The following is a 12511-nucleotide window of genomic DNA, read 5'->3' as shown; positions in this document are numbered from 1 at the left end:
TGCACAAGACCATCATGCAAATTGGCCGATCTTCTGCTAGTGATACTGGGAGTTTCTTTTAGGACTTTTGTGAGGTCCTCATCCGATTTTAGGATATGTCAGTATTTAGAGAAGATCTTTTTGTTCTCATACCACCTATAATTATAGGTGCCAATGCATCGGACTTGCGTGTTCTGTGGTCTTGTATTAGGACCCAGCAGCTTAGCTCTTTCACTGTCTCTGGCACGATGGTAAGCGTGCTTGAGTGTGGCCATTGAGTATCCCCTATTTAAAAACTGTTCTTTAAAGTCTTGGGCCTGTGAATGGAATTCCTTAAATGTGGAACAATTACGACGTAGTCGTAAGTATTGGCCAATGAGAATACTTTTGACTAGTGATGGAGGATGATGACTCGTGGCTGCCAGAAGGCTATTAGTAGCCGTCTTTTTCCTAAAGACCGTAGTCTGTACATTGCCATCCAGATCCTTACTTATTTTCAAATCCAAACATGTTATTTCTGACGCATTGCATTCAAATGTGAGTTTTAAATTCAAGCCATTGACATTCAATAGAGACACAAATTCAACAAGAGCAGGTGCAGGACCATGCCAAATCAACAAAATGTCATCTATAAATCTAATCCAAAGATCAATATACTGCGTGTATTGCGCAAATCTGTCACTGAACACATATTTGTCTTCCCACCAGCCCAGGTACAGGTTGGCATATGTAGGTGCACATGAGGTGCCCATAGCTGTACCCTGGGTCTGGTGATAAAGAGTTCCATCAAATAGGAAGAAGTTGTGACATAGGACAAATTGGAGAAGGTCAAGCATAAACTTGTTATGTTCCGTATAACGATGTCCCCTTAAAGAGAGAAAGTGACTACATGCTTTGACACCATTTGTATGGATAATGCTGGAATAAAGGGATTCCACGTCCAATGTGGCAAACAGGGTTTGATCGTCACAATTGATACCGTCAAGTCTCAGTAAGGTATCTTTCGTGTCCCTGACATGGGATGGTAGGGTGGTTACAAAGGGACGCATGACTTGATCTAAATAGACACTACAGTGTTCAGTTAAATTATTATTGCCAGAGACAATAGGCCTACCTGGCGGTCTCTTTTGGTCTTTGTGAATTTTGGGCAATATATAAAATGTTGCAACTGTAGGTGTCTTTGGTGACAAATATTCAAGCTCCTTCTGATCAATAATATTGTTGGCATGGGTTCTATTCAAGATGGTTTGAAGTTCATTAATGAACTTAATAGTTGGATTGTGATCCAATATAGTGTAAGTTGTTTTATCTTTGAGAATGCGTTGGCATTCCTTGACATAAAAGTCAGTATCCATGACAACAATATTACCACCCTTGTCTGAGGGCTTGATTGTGATATCTTTGTACGTCATTAATTCCCTGTATGCCACATCTTCATCTCTCGTGATGTTATGCCGCATGTGTATTTTTGTTTTCATTTTCTCAAGATCCCTTGTGATGAGGTTGGTGAAGACCTCGACCTGGGGACACAATGACATAAAGGGGGTAAATTTACTTTTAGGTTTACAATTGGAAAACGGACCTTCTTTATTGACTGGAGGACTTTCATTGTCATCCAATAATGACATGAGATTTTGAATGTTGATCTGATCAGACGCTGTGAGGCCAGTATTGTCAATTTCTCGTCTAGATTTTTTAGCGTGAAATTTATGTAGAAGAAATTTGCGGAAAAATAAGTTCAAATCCTTAACCCACTCAAAGAGATTGAAATCTCTGGTGGGTGAAAAGGATAATCCCTTCTCTAGTAGTGAGATATGATCACTAGTTAGATTGATCTTAGAGAGATTAAAGATCTTTAACTTGCTATCATCCGCTGCTGTTACATTTACTTCTTGCGCTGGCCTCGGCCTGCCTTGTCTTTTTGCTTTTTTGCCACCTCGCCTTGGTCTCTTACGAGGGGATATTCTAAAAAAGCGATACTATTAGTATCAGTTGGTGAGATCCCACTTGTAGAGGGGGATGGGGCAGATGGTCTAGTTTCAGAGCCACTAGCGGTTTCAGACTCAGAGTTCTCTGCCTCTGAGGAAGAATAGTTGATGGTATTCTGTCTTCTCTTTTGGGATTTTTTATAGCTATACACCTGATGAAGACTATAATCTAGAGCATCCCTCTGAAATTTTCTATGTTTCCTCTCCTTGATTTCATTCCTAAACTTATCTACTTCTCTTTGAAGTTTAGATTCCATGTCATCAAAATCTTTGTGGGATCTAAAGTCATCAAGCTTACGTAATTGAATATCCAACTCCTTCTGTATACTTAATAACCTTGTCTGCTGAGTCTCAACCAGCAATTTAATCAGGGATTGTGAACATGTTGACAGAATTGTTTTCCATTGTTGGGTAAATTCAACAGTAGTTATATGATATGCTGGAGAGAGGCCTATCCGTAAGCCTCGTGGAATCATATCTTGAGTATCGTAATTCTGTAAGCTAGAGACCTCCCACCAGGTCTGTGCCTGAGATTTAAATAGACGGTTGAGGATTCTGAAAAAATCAGTGATGTTGTCTGTGTTGTTATAAGGGGTGTATGTATTCTCCACAGAGAAGACTTTCTTGGCCTCATCATGCCATGAGCTGGTGTACCAGCTGGTGGACAAAAAAACAGTCATGTTGTATGAATATACTAATAATCTCTTAATAGAGGTAGGAGCAATATAAAGAGAGGGGATTCTTACGTTCCCCTATTGTAAACACTGGAGTATCAACAAAAAAATATATAAAGCTCACTGAAATAATAATATTGGTGTTAAAAAATCTAGACGAGAAATTGAAAATACTGGCCTCACAGCGTCTGATCAGATCAACATTCAAAATCTCATGTCATTATTGGATGACAATGAAAGTCCTTCAGTCAATAAAGAAGGTCCGTTTTCCAATTGTAAACCTAAAAGTAAATTTACCCCCTTTATGTCATTGTGTCCCCAGGTCGAGGTCTTCACCAACCTCGTCACAAGGGATCTTGAGAAAATGAAAACAAAAATACACATGCGGCATAACATCACCAGAGATGAAAATGTGGCATACAGGGAATTAATGACGTACAAAGATATCACAATCAAGCCCTCAGACAAGGGTGGTAATATTGTTGTCCTGGATACTGACTTTTATGTCAAGGAATGCCAACGCATTCTCAAAGATAAAACAACTTACACTATATTGGATCACAATCCAACTATTAAGTTCATTAATGAACTTCAAACCATCTTGAATAGAGCCCATGCCAACAATATTATTGATCAGAAGGAGCTTGAATATTTGTCACCAAAGACACCTACAGTTGCAACATTTTATATATTGCCCAAAATTCACAAAGACCAAAAGAGACCGCCAGGTAGGCCTATTGTCTCTGGCAATAATAATTTAACTGAACACTGTAGTGTCTATTTAGATCAAGTCATGCGTCCCTTTGTAACCACCCTACCATCCCATGTCAGGGACACGAAAGATACCTTACTGAGACTTGACGGTATCAATTGTGACGATCAAACCCTGTTTGCCACATTGGACGTGGAATCCCTTTATTCCAGCATTATCCATACAAATGGTGTCAAAGCATGTAGTCACTTTCTCTCTTTAAGGGGACATGGTTATACGGAACATAACAAGTTTATGCTTGACCTTCTCCAATTTGTCCTATGTCACAACTTCTTCCTATTTGATGGAACTCTTTATCACCAGACCCAGGGAACAGCTATGGGCACCTCATGTGCACCTACATATGCCAACCTGTACCTGGGCTGGTGGGAAGACAAATATGTGTTCAGTGACAGATTTGCGCAATACACGCAGTATATTGATCTTTGGATTAGATTTATAGATGACATTTTGTTGATTTGGCATGGTCCTGCACCTGCTCTTGTTGAATTTGTGTCTCTATTGAATGTCAATGACTTGAATTTAAAACTCACATTTGAATGCAATGCGTCAGAAATAACATTTTTGGATTTGAAAATAAGTAAGGATCTGGGTGGCAATGTACAGACTACGGTCTTTAGGAAAAAGACGGCTACTAATAGCCTTCTGGCAGCCACGAGTCATCATCCTCCATCACTAGTCAAAAGTATTCCCATTGGCCAATACTTACGACTATGTCGTAATTGTTCCACATTTAAGGAATTCCATTAACAGGCCCAAGACCTTAAAGAACGTTTTTTAAATAGGGGATACTCAATGGCCACACTCAAGCACGCTTACCATCGTGCCAGAGACAGTGAAAGAGCTAAGCTACTGGGTCCTAATACAAGACCACAGAACACGCAAGTCCGATGCATTGGCACCTATAATTATAGGTGGTATGAGATCAAAAAGATCTTCTCTAAATACTGGCATATCCTAAAATCGGATGAGGACCTCACAAAAGTCCTAAAAGAAACTCCCAGTACCACTAGCAGAAGATCAGCCAATTTGCATGATGGTCTTGTGCACAGCCATTTCAGACGCCAGACTTCGCCTACTTGGTTAACACCACCACCCAAAGACACATACCAGTGCAAGAATTGCAAGGCATGTCAGCATATTACTCCTGCAAAGTCTTTTACGTCCTCTGACAATTCTAAGACATTTGATATCAGACACCATATCAGTTGCAAGACTATCAATGTGATATATCTTATCAGTTGTGAGTGTGGCCTCAGATACGTAGGCAAAACTATCAGGGAATTTAAAAAACGAGTACTTGAACATATCAACTCTGTCCACAACAAACTAGACACTCCTGTGGCTCACCACATAAATAATATTCACCAAGGAGACATCAAATGCATATCTTTTATTGGCATATACCACATTAAAAACAACATACGTGGTGGTGATATAAATAATAGGTTGTTAAAACGTGAGGCTGAATGGATATATAAATTAAAAACATTGAACCCCCATGGACTCAATGAGGGTTTCACTTATACCCCATTTATTTGATTAATTCAAATGCTTGGAATATGCCCATTCACCTGTAGACAGCCTCTTAACATACTATTCATACGACTATTATTTATTAATATTATTTATTGGCAAGTAAGCAACAACAGTTCTAAATTGTGGAACACTGTGAGTTGGATATGCATATCATCTGGTATGTGGTTATACTTATTAGCCCTCCCCTATTTTGCCACTTATCACAGAGCAGCTATCTAGCATTTGCAAGTTTGGCAATATTATGTCAGCTTGTAACAAGCCTCATACCATGCGCTTCAGTCCTACTGTATATACTGTTGAGCTTGAACTTTTTTAACTAATTTTTTCCTTATATATCGTTTATCCTCAGTGTGTACTTTCTGCCTACTGCTGTTCTGACATGCAGTACTTCGCTGATCGGTATAAGCGTTGCGCGAGCATTCCATTGGCCGCCGGTTGTCAAGGCAACCTGTGACACTATATAACACGCTTCCGACATCAGCTGATTATCACTCGCCCCTGAAGAATCTCCGTGTAGAAGGGAAACGCGTAGGGCGTTGGCGTGGTGACGTCAGCGGGAGGGATCAGAGAGAGAGTGGTATTGTTGGTATCCGTTTGTATCTGTGTTCTCTGCTACTGACTCTATTTTATTGCGATCGCATCCAGGTTTAGCAGCTGTTTACCACTCGGTGGTTAAAGGTCCAGCCTGTCTCTATGCTGTGGTTTATTTATGTCAGTCAGTTTCATGTTTGTTAGACATCAAGTTGCAATTAGTTGTGTTTGTGTCTATGTTGATACTTACTATCAGGACTGGCAGCCTGCTGACAAGCGCTACTCAGATTCTTTATGACAAATGCTCAGCAATCTTCAAGCTTATTTGCAAATGGTAGTTTTTGTTACATTCTGATTAGAACTGTTTTGCGGGAGACAATATATTCACAGTATTGATTATATTTGGACGGCATGTCCACTGACCACAGTATCATTGTGATTTTTGCTTATACTAATTTAGCAGAGTGTTTAGTATCAGCTGCCTCCTGGTTTTTATATTCTATTAGCTCTACCGTACCATCATCTGTGTGTTGTGTTTGTCAACGTCATTGGGCGTAGAATCAATCCACGTACCACCAACCTGTTATTGTGTTGCGCTAACAGTGATAATTAACATCTTATGATATTAGAATATTTATACATCAGTTTGACACTGTTTTGTGCTAATATCGACAAAACAGGTTGGTTTGATCGGTATGCTACGCCACATGCCGCACAGCACACCTACAGAGGTGTAGTGTTTAGAGTCCTTATAGCAGAGAGCCTTGCTTTCTATTAAAGGCTAATTCGGTGTTAATTGGCTTTGCTGGTTTATTTCAGGCATAGCCTACAGTATTATACACCGTAGCCCTCTACCAACTCCCCACTCCCTTCCGCCATTAGTATATTATATGTAGTTATCATGTATTACTCTGTGTTTAGAACCTATTTTAATGTGTGATTAATTAAATGCTAAGTTTTAATCGCCCAGGAGTGCGCTCCTAAATGAGCTTCTAGTTGTCAAGCGTTGGCACTAAAATGCCTTCATTTCTCAGCTGTTGTTAGTTAGTTTATTTATACTTACCAGTGACAAATTCGTCAGTGGGCTAGTTGTCTCCCCTCTATAGACAGCATAAGGGAGTTTACAAACAGCTACACAAGTCACTGCATATGGAACATAATGCGCATGCGCAGTTTATCACACAATACTTGAGTTGTAGGAAGCATTTTTATTACTTCTTTCTTTATGCACGATCTCATGATTAGTAGTGGATATGTTCTACACTACTCTATATATCACATGGAGACGCGTGGACGCGAGGCCTGGTAAATGAATTTACAGAGGCCTCGTGCTGAATATCGCGGGGCCTCTGTAACCACAGGGCCCCCTAAAATCTGTGGTGCCCCCCAGTTTGAGCACCCCCACTTTACAGTAAGGGCAGTTAAAATGTGGAATTCATTACCCATGGAGACTATGATGGCAGATACAATAGATATGTTAAAAAAGTTTGGACATCTTTTTAGAAAGGAAAGGTGTGACGGTAGGGGGTAGCCAGTCTTCATAATAAAGGTAAAGCCCGACTGTTTCCCCCTGAAAACCGTGGGTCCCTGGCAGCTAAGTAGCACCATAAGCCAGGGGCCATGTAATGTACAATATAAATGTAAAAGCATGACCTGTTTTTCGACTTTACCTGTTCCCCTTGTCCCAGATTGTAATATGGTCAGAGGTTTTAGTCTTGCACACCTTAAATGCTACACTGGCGACACACTTTATTCGTGCTCGGCTAGTCCCACGAATTCGGGTATACCCGGGTGTATTGAGGTTTGTGACTGTTTTCTGCCCGAGTGCATTGAGGTATTTTCCAGGCAGGGATTGAAGCATTTTATTCCCGCTGGCTGCAATACTGCACAGTATATATATATATATACTGCATTACAATTCATGAATTTATGCCATCTGGTAGACACGCGAAGCATTGCAGCCTATTAAATCCTAATCATTATCATTTAACAGATCAGCCGCCCGTCAGCCAGGCATGAACCCAGGCTGGGAAGGCAAACGCAACGGGGCTTGTCAGAGGTGAGGAGCGGCGCATTCCAGGTATCTGCCAGGTACATACTGGGTATTTGCTCGAATAAAGTGTGTCGGTGCAGTATAATGTTAGCAATATAGTTACGTTTAAAGTACCGGTGCTCCGTGGTTCAGGAAAAATACCTGTCTGGTGTATTCTCAGGATACATGTAAGTATGTCACTTGTAAGTGGCCAGTCACTTGATAAAGAACTGATTGAAGTTCGAAACGTTGTGTGTGCCACTAAGAGAATAAATTCTTTTTTTGCAAATCCGATGTGCCCTGGATCCTCTACTTACCCCTTGTCCCAGAAACATAAGACTTCTGGAGTGTAAGTTTTAGGTCGGATATTTGGGTGGAAATGTAGTTATTTTGTTTGCAGGAGTTCAGGTGAAAGTTACTGGTAGTCCCTTAATTCTCCCTGGCGTGCAGGCATGATTTGAGGGTACGTGGGGTGAATAGCACTGGGGCTGCACAGTGTCCCTCAGACTCCTGGTTTTCGAGCTCACATATTCCAGACCCATTTCCCTCAAGGTACAAGGTTTCCCAAGACATATTCTGTATTAAAATATGTTTAATAGTGTTTGGTGCATTTTGTATAAATGTCTATACAGCCAGCCTGGCCATCCACATAGATGCCAGGATGTCTGGATAGACATCGGAGTTCAAAGGAGAGAGGATATACAGAGGTGACAAAACTGTTTGATGAGAGGGGAAGGGCGATTTACCAGGTCCGGAGTACAAAAGCACCCTGTGGGGACACTTTTGAGACTGCCAGACTTGGTGGAGCCTGCCCAGCAGGTGGCAATGGGTTAGCTGGGGGAAGATGCAGATCGTAGGCACGTCTCACATTGGCTAATTCATATTTCCCGCTCACCAGGCTTTTGGAGCCGGCTTGGCACGCCTCCTCCTCTGATATCAGCCAAGAGACGAGCCCCCATTTCTATTGACTAGTGGGAGGGAATTCCCACGCTTTGATTAATCGCTCGTCCTACTTCCATGCTGAAGATAGAACAGCAGAGGGTATGTAAGGAGTTGGCCGAGGCAGAGAACCAGACTATCTTGTGACTTGAGTCGATGAAGCGCGGGCGAGCTTTCAATGTTGCTCTGTCACGAATAGCAGAGTAACTGGCATCATTTCTGGGGCTAGGAAAGTCTGCCCTGCAGAGACTAAGTCAAGCGTCAGGACCAAGTTCTGAGAAAAGAACATAGCGGTTGCGGCTATGCTTTTTAACCGAAAAGAGGACCAGGAAGTCAGGAAGGATTTTCCGGTCAGGGTAAGCCTTCCGAAGCAGGAGCCCTGCACCTATTTGAGGCTACATTTCGACCCCAGATCCCCAGTATGTGTGTTTTCTTCCGTGTATTGTGTTCCATGTATGTGTCTGCAGATTTTATCTGAATAAACTCAATTTTATTCCACTACTGTGTTCTGCCTAGTGAATGAGCCCAGTTAAAAGGTGTTAATAGTCCTAGTCTCCCGTGACATAAGTTATACAGGGATATAGTAGAAAAAAGGTACAATGTAATCAATAGCAGTGCATCCAAAATACAGGAAGGTTAGTAAAATGAGATAGGCAGGTTCCTGCAGGACATGCATATGAGAGCAGCACCTTAGTGAGAGTCACAATTAAGATCCTATGTAGGGGTTGTAAAAGCAATGAAGGATCCTATTCAGTGTGTGAAAAGACCAGGGTCTGTACATGAAACAGCCCTGTCTAAACTACTACACTTGGACACACACCCTGGAGCATAGTACACCAGCCAGGGTACAGTAGTGACATTGTAATAAACCAAGAAAAAACTAATATATTGGTGCTGCAGCCAAGTCCAGAGCATGCCTCACGTTGTATGATTGAGACAGATCCGTGGAGGGATGCAACAGAGAACAGCCAGGTCACAGCCAGGATAGAAAAAAGTGGGGGCAACAATCATGGATCCGATTAAAATAAATTTATTGAACCGGTGAACACATGGTGCAGAAACACCACTCTAACCCGTTTCACGCTACAATAGCGCTTTGTCAAAGATGCAATGAAAATAGATATATGGAATCCCCTGTCCCTCTTCTCCTCCCCTCCCCTTACCTCCTCTCTCCCCCCATATCCCACCTCTCACTCCCAACTCCCCTTTCTTCCTCTCCCACTTCACCACCTCCCTCCATTCTCCCTGTTACCCATCACACTCTTCATCCCTTTCTCACTCTCCCAGCTCCCCTCTCTCACTCCTTCTCCCAACCCCACTCCTCCACCTACCTTCTCTTCCTCACTCCAGCACCTCCTCTCACTCACCCCATCTCACTCTTCTCCCCATTTCAAATCCTCCCTCTTTTTTCAATCCTTTCTCACCCCCTCTCCCACTCCCCCCTTTTAATACTCCCTCTATTCCCCCTCACTTACTCCTCCCACTACCCTCTCTTCCCACTCTTGCTTCCTCTTCCCCTCGCTCCCTTCCCCCCTATCCATGGCAAAATTATTAAAGCTTATGCAGTTGTGATGGCTGACACTTTTGACAAATGGAAAGTTGTGAAAAAGTATACCCCTTCCACAGCAGACTGTAGGAAAACAGATTGTGGGATTGCTCACATTGACGATAAGCTGACTATGCTTTATTGAAAACTGTTCCCAATTTCCCAATAGCTTTGGATGAAAGTGTGGTTCATTACAGACTCAATTTGGTAACTAATGGAAAAATAGAACAATTGACAGTAATTTGGACATTCAGGACTACAAAAAGATCAGATATTTACAGCACACTTTCAAGTGTAGGTAGATAAGGGAATAAACCCCTAATGTGGTGCTTCAAATTGGTGTCGGTATTGAGGACTGTTTAATCCTCAGTGTAGCAGTGGTAGGGCAGATTTGCCAATGTTTGAAGTAATAGAGGAGAGCAGCGGAGTGTGTACCCCTAGATAGGAAATAATAACTTCTTTTGGGTACAATAAGGCACAATCTGGGTCGCCGTATAGGAAAAGTGATCTCTAACCTGACCGGAGTGCTTCTCCCATCTGGCGGTTCCTTCTGTGGCGGATCACGTGTTCCCGGCGGGTCCTCGAGCAGGGAGTGCAGGGACTCGTGTAGCTGGCTCGTGTAGTGCCTGTTAGCTGTCCGTTCCAGAGGAGGGGGCCTCACCGCTGCTCTCCTGGAGCGTGCATCCGTCCCAGAGCAGGTAGGTAAGAGGAGGGGAGAAACAAGGACATTGGAGCACAGCAAAAAGACAGGCTGGCGGCAGTGACTGCGTGCAAAAGCTTTATTCCGGCAACATTGCCATTAAAAACAGGACAGGTTCTCTGACGCGTTTCGTCTAAGAGACTTTTTCAAAGAGTGCTATACTGCAGCCAGGGGTGTTCCCTAAATACCCACAGACACCCACGTGATCAATTAGAAATCCCCGCCCCTGGCCGGTAATTTACAGGCCACTGGACAATTATGTAAATTAGAAGGGTGTATAGCACTAAGGGTGTATAGTGTATAGCACTCTTTGAAAAAGTCTCTTAGACGAAACGCGTCAGAGAACCTGTCCTGTTTTTAATGGCAATGTTGCCGGAATAAAGCTTTTGCACGCAGTCACTGCCGCCAGCCTGTGTTTTTGCTGTGCTCCAATGTCCTTGTTTCTCCCCTCCACTTTCAAGTGTAGTTCGAATACTGTATTCTACTTTTGAAAAAAGTACTTTGATTGTTACAGTGTAAGGGCCATAACTGTGTAAAACTGACTAAATGTGCTTTCTAAAGGAAAAGGGCATCAAGTGCCTTAACTTTCATTGCACTACTAATCAGGAGGCATTTTGTGCCAAATTCATTAGACTTACTGATGTGATGACAAGTGTTGTTAAAATGGCCGTGCTTCAGCACAAGTTGATGTTGCTTCTTCAGGAAGTTGAAGCAGTGAATGGAGATATCCCTGTTCATAATCGTTCGACAGCTTAAACCAGGAAAACTACTACCAATTGTTTTGCACACAGAAAGGAAATTGTAATATTTTGCAAGAGATCATATCAAAGTTAGCACTACAAAATTTGTAGAAGACCGTTACAACATATTCTTCCTGTGTACACTTGCCTTTCTGACTAGAGTAGGTGATAAAAACCCCTAAGTGGTCAACCCATGCCTAGCTGGCCACTTGTGTACTTAATATTTGCACATATTATTTATTTATAAAATATTGTACCAGGAAGTAATACATTGAGAGTTACCTCTCGTTTTCATGTATGTCCATATGGATGTCATGCACCTTGCATTATGTTTGCAGGATGGTTATGTTGTATCCTAACCCCTTTCTTGCCTCAAGACGTTCCTTTGTGATACATTGGTAGCCTCAAGATACCAATAGGGTTACATTGACAATGGCGGTCGTGACCTCTCGTCTTTGATCTTGATAGATGCTTAGCACGCTGGTGCAATTGCAGAACAATACATCTACTGTCTTGGAGGTCATATAGTAGTTAAGTTATCCAGTAACCCGGTGCAAAGCAATATATACCACAGAAACCACAAGGTGTGATATAAGAGAATCACACAAGAGCCCTCATCTTGCACGCAAGATTCAAATGTAATTAATTTTTAATAGACACAGTAGTCCCAAGATACTAAATGATCTTTATACTTAAAGGACATATATTGTCTCATAAACACCAAACTTATATATGGCATTTATTAGCCTCCCAGTAATACAGAAAAACACATTTTATTTAACGCATGAACAACGGCGCAGTGAAAAAATATTTACAGTGCATTAAAAAAAAAAACCTTTAGGTAGCGGCTTAAATGTACCTTTGACATGCAAAACAGTTTAGAAACCATCAATTCACTATTGGAAATGGATACTTATATGTCCAGGTTCTCATTCCTACTTAGGTATGTATATCAAGGTGCATAAGTAGACTTAAGTGCCTATATGGCTTTATTAATAATGTGGCTCTAATGAACAGTGAACTACGGGAGTCAGTATAACCTATAAAGAGCCAAGTATACCTTAAACATCT

This window comes from Ascaphus truei, chromosome 3, assembly GCF_040206685.1.
Source record: "Ascaphus truei isolate aAscTru1 chromosome 3, aAscTru1.hap1, whole genome shotgun sequence".
Lineage (NCBI taxonomy): Eukaryota > Metazoa > Chordata > Amphibia > Anura > Ascaphidae > Ascaphus > Ascaphus truei.
This window is presented reverse-complemented; position numbering follows the sequence as displayed.